The sequence below is a fragment of the Nicotiana attenuata genome, unplaced genomic scaffold (assembly GCF_001879085.1).
Source record: "Nicotiana attenuata strain UT unplaced genomic scaffold, NIATTr2, whole genome shotgun sequence".
Classification (NCBI taxonomy): domain Eukaryota; kingdom Viridiplantae; phylum Streptophyta; class Magnoliopsida; order Solanales; family Solanaceae; genus Nicotiana; species Nicotiana attenuata.
Window position 1 is genome coordinate 188,656 of NW_017671306.1, and position 9,429 is coordinate 198,084.

Below are 9,429 nucleotides of genomic sequence, written 5' to 3' on the forward strand. Positions count from 1 at the left end.
GAGACGCGACGTGACTTCGAGTTTAGAATGTATTGTGGGACTTTCAGTTGATGTCAATGGGGAATGAACAGACTTTTATAGCGGGTGGACGAGCATGGGCTCCGGAGGGTTTACTGATTTCGTGGTGGTTGTACCAGTGCAGCGTTGTTGGAAGATATCGGTATGGAATTCCATATGTGGGCTATCTCCTACGAGCAGGTTAGCGGTTGCGTGATTTTGATAAAGTTTCTTCGGAGAGTTCTACTTACTACTCGGTAGGAGATCGAATATGCGACTGTGGCTGATAATTCGGAATGTTCATGATTTTAACAAGAGATTACGAGAAATTTGGCGGGTAAACGATGCAAGATCATGGTAATTGAGAAGGAGGAATCTTTGGGGGTTCTAGATTTATGTGATTGTAGCTTAAAGCTAAGTGGGGGATCCCACCGTCTACGGTTGGGTCACGTGGTTGTCTGCTGGTGCAGTTTCTGGTTATCGGTGCATTGGTGGATTATTTATGACTAAGAAAAGAAAACATCAGGGGTAATTCAAGCAAAGGACTTGATGAATGTGTGCTATATTTTTCCCTATCGATTCATGTGCAGGTTTGGGAAGACTCAGAGTTTATGCTTCTTGTGGATGTGATGTACAAGGAAATAAATTCATCCGGTTGCTTCTTTGGGAATGTTCGTGTGCTAATAGAGCGTTGGAGTTTGGTTGTATTCGGGACCAGGTCATGGTGGATTACTCTCAACAGTGGTTCCAAAAGGGTTCAAGAATGTAAGCGCGGTGTCTAAGGATTGTTAGGTTCGTTGTGTGGCTGAAGATTGGGATTTTGCAGCAGAGTGTGAACAATACTTGGGGAATTTTCTATGTTATCATCGGGTCTGTGGGGTAGTATTGGAGAAATGGTAGAAATAACTTCGGATTCGCGGAAGGTCTTTCAGACTGGGTGTACCAGTTAGAGATGCTACTGTGCGTACGAGGAGGGTATGAGATGGTTCATGGGTATTGGGACGATGTGGTCTCGTAAATTGAGTCACTCGGGGTGAGAGTTGTCGAGTTTCATTATGTTTTTGAATGTAGCTATTATTATTTCTAAGGCAGGTCAAGAGTAAATTGGAAGAAGCGGGGTCGGTTTTGTAATGGTTTAAATGAGCATGATTGTGGCAATGATCAGTTCCTTCAGCGTGTTGAGTTATACAGGTGGTTTGTGGTTGTACGTACGGGCTTGATAGCCACCATGATTGATTTGGGAGGTATTTGATTCAAATGGCCTTGTTAATGTAAATGGATCTCGAAAGAGTTATGGTGATTTAGACCACGACTTGAGGTTTGTATTTTCTGCGGTTATGGGAATTCAGTTGCGGGTTGCAATGGTTCTTCTGAAATGGGTTAACTGAAAGGCTTCTAGCCAACGAAGTGTTTATTCTACTAGTAGTTCAGGGATTATGATAAATTCTTGTACTCTCACGTAGCGACATGAGAGGTGCAGTGGGCGGCATGGGAATTGGAAGTTGAGGATCAAGGTTGCGGCTCGGTGTTGATAAGAATGTCACTAGCTCAAATGATAGGGAAGGATTCAGATGTTCAGAGTAAGCTGGCATTATCTTAGTGTCGCCTGAGGATGGTGTTCTGTGGAAGAGGCACTGTGTATTGATTTGAGGATTCTTGATTTGCTTTACAGAATTAGTACGGTTGAAGGTATGGATGGGCCGGCTGTGCTACCTGGTGCGGAAGGTTGTGGGAGTGTAACCCACGTGAAGATCGTATAAGCGTGACGTGTTAGCCACCTGATTGTTATCGGTTGAAACCAAATATGGAGATTCTGGTATTGTCGCCAATGTGAGAGTTTATGCTTGAAAGATGCTCTATTCCTTTGGTTGTTGACCGTGAGAGTTTGTTCCGGATTGAACGGCTGCTCTTCTGTGTCATGAATAGGGCCATTGTGGATCTTTGAAAGGTTGTTGGCCCAGTATGGGATGATCGAAATCAGCTTGAGGTTTGTTGGTGGGTCTAATGTGAATATGTGCTCTACATCAGATCGAATGCGTTTATTGCGTTGGATGTTATTCCCGTCGTCAGCCATTCCATGTAATACTCTATTGTGCCATGTGGGTTGTGAGACGACTTGATTATTCGCATATGTGTTGTGATCCCGTGTAGCTTGTGGTGTTATATGAGCAATATGGCTCTCCAGATGCAGGTCATTTATTGCACCTTAGTCGTGCTTGGGTTTTTGTAGCATATGGCGCTATCTGTCTCCCCAAGGTTGTATTATGCAGTTGGCGTGCTTGTGGTCGATATTCGGGCATTTCATAAGTATAAGCATTACGGCCTGATGGGTGTTTTCTTCTTGATTGCTATTTGTGGTCGGGTGGTACGCTGCCACGGGTATGTTGTTTGGATCTGGTGGCACGCCGCCACGGGTACATTGTTTGGATCGGGTGAAACGCCGCCACGGGTATGTTGTGTGGATCAAGTTGCACGCCGTAACAGTGTCATGTTTGGATCGGGTTGCACGCCGCAACAGTGTCATATTTGGATCGGGTTGCATGCCACAACACTGAGCTGTTAAGTACGATTCATTATACTTATTTTTTGTGCCTTGTTTCTCGTCCCTGAGTTAGAGCCATAACACCGGTTTGGCCGTTTTATTCGTTATGCGGGCTGGATGGTTCTTTGCCAGAGTTCGTTCTTCCCTATGGGTCATATTTGAGTTGTAGCTTGTTTGCGCTTTGATGGCATTGTATGAGATTTTTGATGGTGTTTGAGGTGGCTTATTGCCCGAGCAGCTTGTATTGGGTGAGACGAGATTACTGGACCAGAGATCAGTGCGATCAAATTTAGGTAGGGTATATTAAAGAGAAAATATCGTTATTCAGTTTTGAATGAGCTAATGGTTCTTGTCAGGTGGAGAGACTCCATGATTTATTAATTTGGCAGGTGGTTATGAGTTTCTACACATCTCTTTCGTCGTGGCAGTGTTGTGAGAGTTGGAACAAGGCTTGTATGTGTTATGAGGTGTATTGCGGTATCGGATTCGTGAAGTTGCAACTATTTTGGTCGGAGGGTGGTTTATGGGCAAACGACTTATGTGGTGCATGGTGTGATTTCAGCGTAGGTGCATGATCATGTTTTGGTACAGTGTGTGGTGATTGATGCGGTGTTCGTAGGTTAGAATCGGGTCTCGTGGAGAATTCCAGATGTTGGAATCTGGTTCTAAGGCTTGTGGGCTAAGGTAGCAGGAAGAATCTTTAGTCTGGCTGAGCTAATGTATTCCCATGAGTTGTGGTGGGACGGGTAGGTGCACGAGGTGTTAAACAGTGGTTTTGGGCAACTCCGGAATAGTTCTTGGCATGTTCGAGGAGGAACGTATATTTAAGTGGGGGAGAATGAGATGACCCGATCGTTCGTTTTGAGCTCTAGCACGTTGTTCGGTGGTTTGAGGCCGTGAGTAGCTTCACTTCATGTATTATGACTTGTACGTGTGGTCGGAATTGAATTTCGGAAATTTCGGAGTTGTTTCGGAAGGAAAATTCTCAATTCGGAAGCCTTAAGTTGGAAGAGTTGACCAAGGTTTGACATTTGAGAAAACGAATACGGAATCGAGATTTGAAGGTTCCAGTAAGTTCGTATGATGATTTTTGACTTGGGCGTATGTTCGGGTTGAGTATCGGGTGGTTCTGGATCATTTTGGCTCTTATTTTGGAGAGTTGGCATTATGAAGGCTTTAGAACTTTCTAAGTTTGGTTTGAAGTGGACTTTGGTGTTATCTATGTCCATTTGGGGTTCCGAGCCTTGGAATAGGTTCGTATCGTGATTTGTGGCTTGTGCGTAAATTTTGGCGTCATTCTGGATGTTTAAGTATGAATCGAACGCATTCGGCGAAGTTTAAAAGAGGTTTCGATCGCCGACTCGTAATTTTGATGTTATTTGACATGATTCGAGGCTTCTACTAAGTCCGTATCATTTTTTTGGATGTGTTGGTATGTTTGGATGGGGTCCCGGGGACCTCGGGGGTGATTCGGGTTGAAGACGGGTTGAAATTTAGACTTGAGGGAATGTTGTTGATGCTGAAGACTGGTGTCATCGCACCTGCGGAAGCTGTGGCCGCAGGTGCGGTCACGCAGGTGCGAAGGGGTCATCGTAGGTGTGAAATTAGTGGTGGTGACCTAGGAGCGCAGGTGCGAGGAATCACATATGCGGGCAGGCGGTCGCAGAAGCAGACTTTGATGGGGAGGCTATTGTCGCAAAAGCGGAGGGTTCTCTGCAGGGGCGGTCCCGCACAAGCAGATCTTGGACCGTAGAAGCAGACCCGCAGAAGCGGGATTTTTGGCCGCAGAAGCGGCTGGTCGGATTCTTAGTGACCTTCGCAAAAGCGGAGCCGCAGAAGCGGAAGAAAGTTCCGCATGTGCGGAAAGTCGTCTGGGCAGATCGTATTTTAGCCAAGATGGGATTTGCTCATTTCATCTCATTTTTCTCTCTTGAAGCTGACTTTGGGGCGATTTTTGGAGGGCTATTTCATCCACCTCTTGGGCGGTAAGTGTCTCTAAGTCACTTTTGATTATATTTCATGAATATATGTGGAATTTTACATGAAAAATTTGGATTTTAAGAGAAAACCTAAAAATTGATATTATTGGATTTTGACCACGAAATTGGACTTGAAATTTGAAATAAATTATATATTTGAGTTCGTGGTGTTATGGGTAATGATTATCTTCAAGAATTTTTAAAATTCGACAGGTGGGCCTATAACGACCCGACTGGTCGTTTTGAACAATTGCATCCGGTTTGGTAGTTTGAGGTCAAGAGCAGCTTCACATTATGTATATCGACTTGTGTGCAGGGTTGGATTCAGTTTCCGGATGAATCGGAGTCGAATTGGAAAGAAGGAATATAGTTCTGGAAGCTTAAGCGGTGAGAATTTGACTTTTGAATAAACGGCTCCGGAATGAGTTTTGGATGATGTCAGTAGCTTTGTATGGTGATTTTGGAGTTGGGTGTGTGTTCGGATTTGGATTTGGAGGCCCGTAGGGTAATTTGAGGCATTTCGGTGAAAGTTGGAAAAGTAGAAGTTTGAAAAATGGAGAGGTTTGACCCATACTTGACTTTTGTGTTATCGAGGTCGGAATGCGATTCTGAAAGTTGGAACAGCTCCGTTATGTCATTTGGGACTTGCCTGCAAAATTTGATGTCGTTCGGAGTTGATTTGATATGGTTCGGACGCTTGGCTGCAATTCTAGAGGTTCTTGAAGTTCACAGTGATTTTCATGCGCTTGGGCATCTGATTCGTGGTTTTAGCGTTTTTTGAAGTGATTTGAGAGTGGGGCTATGTTTGTATGATGTTATGGGATGTGTTGGTACAATTGATTGAGGTTCCGGGGGCTTCGGATGAGTTTCGGGGTGAGTTTTGAGCGAGTTCGGACATTTCGGCACTCGGAAGTTGTTCCGGATCGTGGGGGGGCCGCAGACAGCGGTAAATGATCAAGCCAGCTGCCAAAAGGACCGCTGTCAGCGGTGATATTTTGCTGCAGCGGTGGAATTTCCGCTGTAGCGGAAAATGGTCCGCGGCCGCGGTCATGAAGAATCCGCAGGTTCGTTGGTCCGACTTCGGAAGCCTATATCTTTTGATCTACAATGCGTTTTGAGATGATTCAAAAATAAAAGTTGTAGCCCTTCGTGTCTAGTTTCCATGAAGATAAAGAAATCATAATTTGGACATCTGTAGAGAAAGTTATGGCTAAAATACTAAGGCCTGTCTGTGCAGCCACCAGAAGCGCGGTCAGTGGTGGTTTTACCGCGGCAGCAGTGGTTTTACCGCGGTCAACGGTGATGGGAATCCGAGAGGGGCACTATAAATACGAGATTTAGGGTTTTATTTCATATTTTTACCTAGAGAGCTCGGATCTTGGCGATTTTTCGAAGGTTATTCAAGAAGTTCATCGGGGTAAGTGATTCTAACTCGGATTTGGCTAATATACATGAATCTATCATTGAATTCATTATTTGATTCGTGATTTGGGATGGAATTTGGGAAAAATTGTGAAATCTTACAAAAAAATGTAAAATGATGATTTGGAGGATCAAATGGTATCGGAATTGGATAATTTTTGTATGGGTGAACTCGTATCGGAATGGATATTCGGTTTTTGTAAATTTTGTCGGGTTCCGAGGTGCGGGCCCGGGGAGTTAACTTTTGTTGACTTTTTGCAAATTGTATAAGAATCATAGTTTTGTTAATTGGAATTGTTTTCTCTTATGTATTCAAGTCGTTTTTGGCTAGATTGAGCCGAGCGTTGATGAATTGGTAAAGGAAAAGCTAAATTGAGTATTGAATTGGCCGGATTGAGGTATGTATCTTGCCTAACCTTGTGTGGGGGACTCCCCCTTAGGATTTGAGTTTTCTGTGCTAATTGTAGTCCGTGCACGCGAGGTGACGAGTGTGTGCTCGGACTTACTTGTGGGAAATTTGCCTCTAGGGTTCTTAGGTCCTTATGTTCATTATGTGCAAAGTATTCCGTCATGCTTGAGTTTCCTAATTGCTTAAATTACCTCTATATTCTCCATATGATGTTTCTAGCTTTCCTCTAATTCTTACGTGTTACTTGACCCCTAATTGCCTTAATTGAAGTGATTGCCTTCCTTATTGTTGATACTTCTTGATTGTGAGTTCCTCTACAACTTCGTGCAAATATGTCACATATCCATTTGTTGTGGTTACCGGTGTAATTATCATGTGCTTATTATGTCTTGTTGCTTTGTTAAGGTTAGTGTGTTTCTTGGTTTTTTTTCGTGATCCTTATTATGTATTTTCATGCTTGACTTGATGAGTATTCATGTTGGACCAGGCTTATGGTAATTCCTTGGTATTTGACCATTGTTGAGTATTGACTCAAATTGGGATTCATTTTGTGAAGTTAATTGTTGGAACGAGATTGGTTATTGTTGATTCCCTTGCCGGGATGTATTGTTTCTATTGTTGATTCCCTTGCCGTGATGTTTTTGTTTCTATTGTTGATTCCCTTGCCGGGATGTATTTGTTTCTATTTTTGATTCCCTTGCCGGGATGTTGTTGATTCTACTGTTTGGGTGAGGAAAGAGTGATAAAGCACGAAGGGTGATGCCGTGCACATTTACATTTATATGGATGCATATGGTGAGGAAGAGAGATAAAGCACGAAGGGTGATGCCGTGCAGATTTATATTATTCATATGGTGAGGAAGAGAGATAAAGCACGAAGAGTGATGCCGTGCACATTTATATTATTCATATGGTGAGGAAGAGTGATAAATCACGAAGGGTGATGCCGTGCACATTTACATTTATATTGATGCATATGGTGAGGAAGAGAGATAAAGCACGAAGGGTGATGCCGTGCACATTTATATGACTCATATGGTGAGGAAGAGTGATAAAGCACGAAAGGTGATGCCGTGCACATTTCTATTATTGATTGCATGGTGAGGATTGAGAGTTAAAGCACGAAGGGTGATGCCGTGCACTTTCTGTTTGTTGTATTTATTTATTGTTATCAATTCAAGTGTTTTAACTGTTTATATTCCTTTAGTGCTGTGATCCTTTGTGTTGGAATTCATAGTATTTTCAATACCTCGCCGTATTAATATATACATATTTCAATACTTCAAATTTCAAAATTGTCACATTTTTAATTCAACTAGTTACTCAATTAAATTTTCTTAAACCGTCTGAAGTTGTAATTTACTTAAAAAGGAATTTCTACTAAGTTAATTTTTTAAATCCCATGTTAAAGGTAATAATTTATTCGATGTTGTATTTTAAATTGAAAATGGTACTTTCTTTATTCAAATGATTTCTAAAAAAAATAGCTTCATCTTTTCTTGCTGAGTTCCTAATTGGTTTAGAAGCTGTACTCTACTTTATGTTATGTAAATGAGACTCCTGGAGCATCTTAATTGCATTGGTAATGGGTCCTATGTACTGAGTAACATGAGAACGTTGTTGTACAAAGTGAGCCAAAATATGTGGGCACAAGGTGCTGATATGAGACATCGAGTTCTAAGATGACTGGGGTTGTGCACCAGAAACGATATGATTGATTGAGTTGACACTGTCTTCCTTACTTGAGTTTATTCTACATCTCTGTGTTCCAGCTATGTTTGTGTTGATTTATTTGGTTATCTTTTGTTTCCATCCGAGTTTCCTTTTATTATTTCGACTGTTTGTAGATTGATTTTTTCCCTGCTGTTGATATTATTTCGTTACCTTTATCTTGATATTTGTTATCATATCCTGTTTAATCTGTCTGATCAGTAGGTGTCTTGACTGTTCCTCATCATTACCCCGCCGAGGTTAGTCTTGATACTTACTGGGAACCGCCGTGGTGTGCTCATACTACACTTTTGTTCATTTTTGTGTACAGATCTAGGAACTGACCGATAGTAGCTGTGCAGATCGTCGTGGTGGAGACTCAAGGCAACCTGCTGCTGCGTTCGCTGGCCTCGGAGTCACCTTTGTTTGTATTTACGTTCCATTGATTCCTTTTCGTTCTGGGACAGTGTTGTATTTATTTTGTATAACTACTCTTAGAAAGGCTTGTGACTTGTACCACCGGTTTTGGGAATTGTAATGTGTTAAGAGATGCGTAATTTAAAGTTAGCAGCTATCAACATTATTTCAGCTAATGTTAGGCTTACCTAGTTTAGAGACTAGGTGCCATCACGACTCCTTCGGAGGGATTTTTGGGTCGTGACAAGTTGGTATCAGAGCTCTAGGTTCATAGGTGCTACGAGTCACAAGCAGGTTTAGTAGAGTCTTGCGGATCGGTACGGAGACGTCTGTACTTATCTTCGAGAGGCTACAGAGCTGTTAGGAAATTCCACTTCTTTCATTCCTTGTGCGATATTGATTCAGCTCGAAGTATATAACTTATGTTCCTCTATATCCACTTGTGTATGATATTACGCTCTCAGTGTCCGCTATGCGCCGGAGGTTCGTGATGCTACATACGGGCTACGAAGGAGTCAGGGATGCTCAGGCATTGTCTCAAGGTGTCGCCCAGACTGAAGATACAGAGGTATTGAGAGACTATTCAATTGTTCATATAGAGGCGCAACGGTTTCCGACATCTGGTTGATAAGTGCGAGCTTGGGAAGGTTTAATTGGTTGACTAGTCATCGCAATTGTGGCAAGGTCGCGAGGTGGATGTTGATTGAGGACGACTGATGGTATTGGGGTACCTTGTGATTGGTGTTGTGCGAGCTAGGAAAGTTAGTTTTGCGGATCATAAAATGTTATTTTCTATGGCTTCGCGCTAAGTGGAGGAGTCCACTAGCGGCGTTCAGATTACAGAGTCAGATTTACATCAGTTTTGGCCTGGGGTATGTATATAAGTGGTATTAGAAGTGTCACGACCCGGATTTCCCGCCCTCGGGGTCGTGATGGCGCCTACTCGTGGTAGC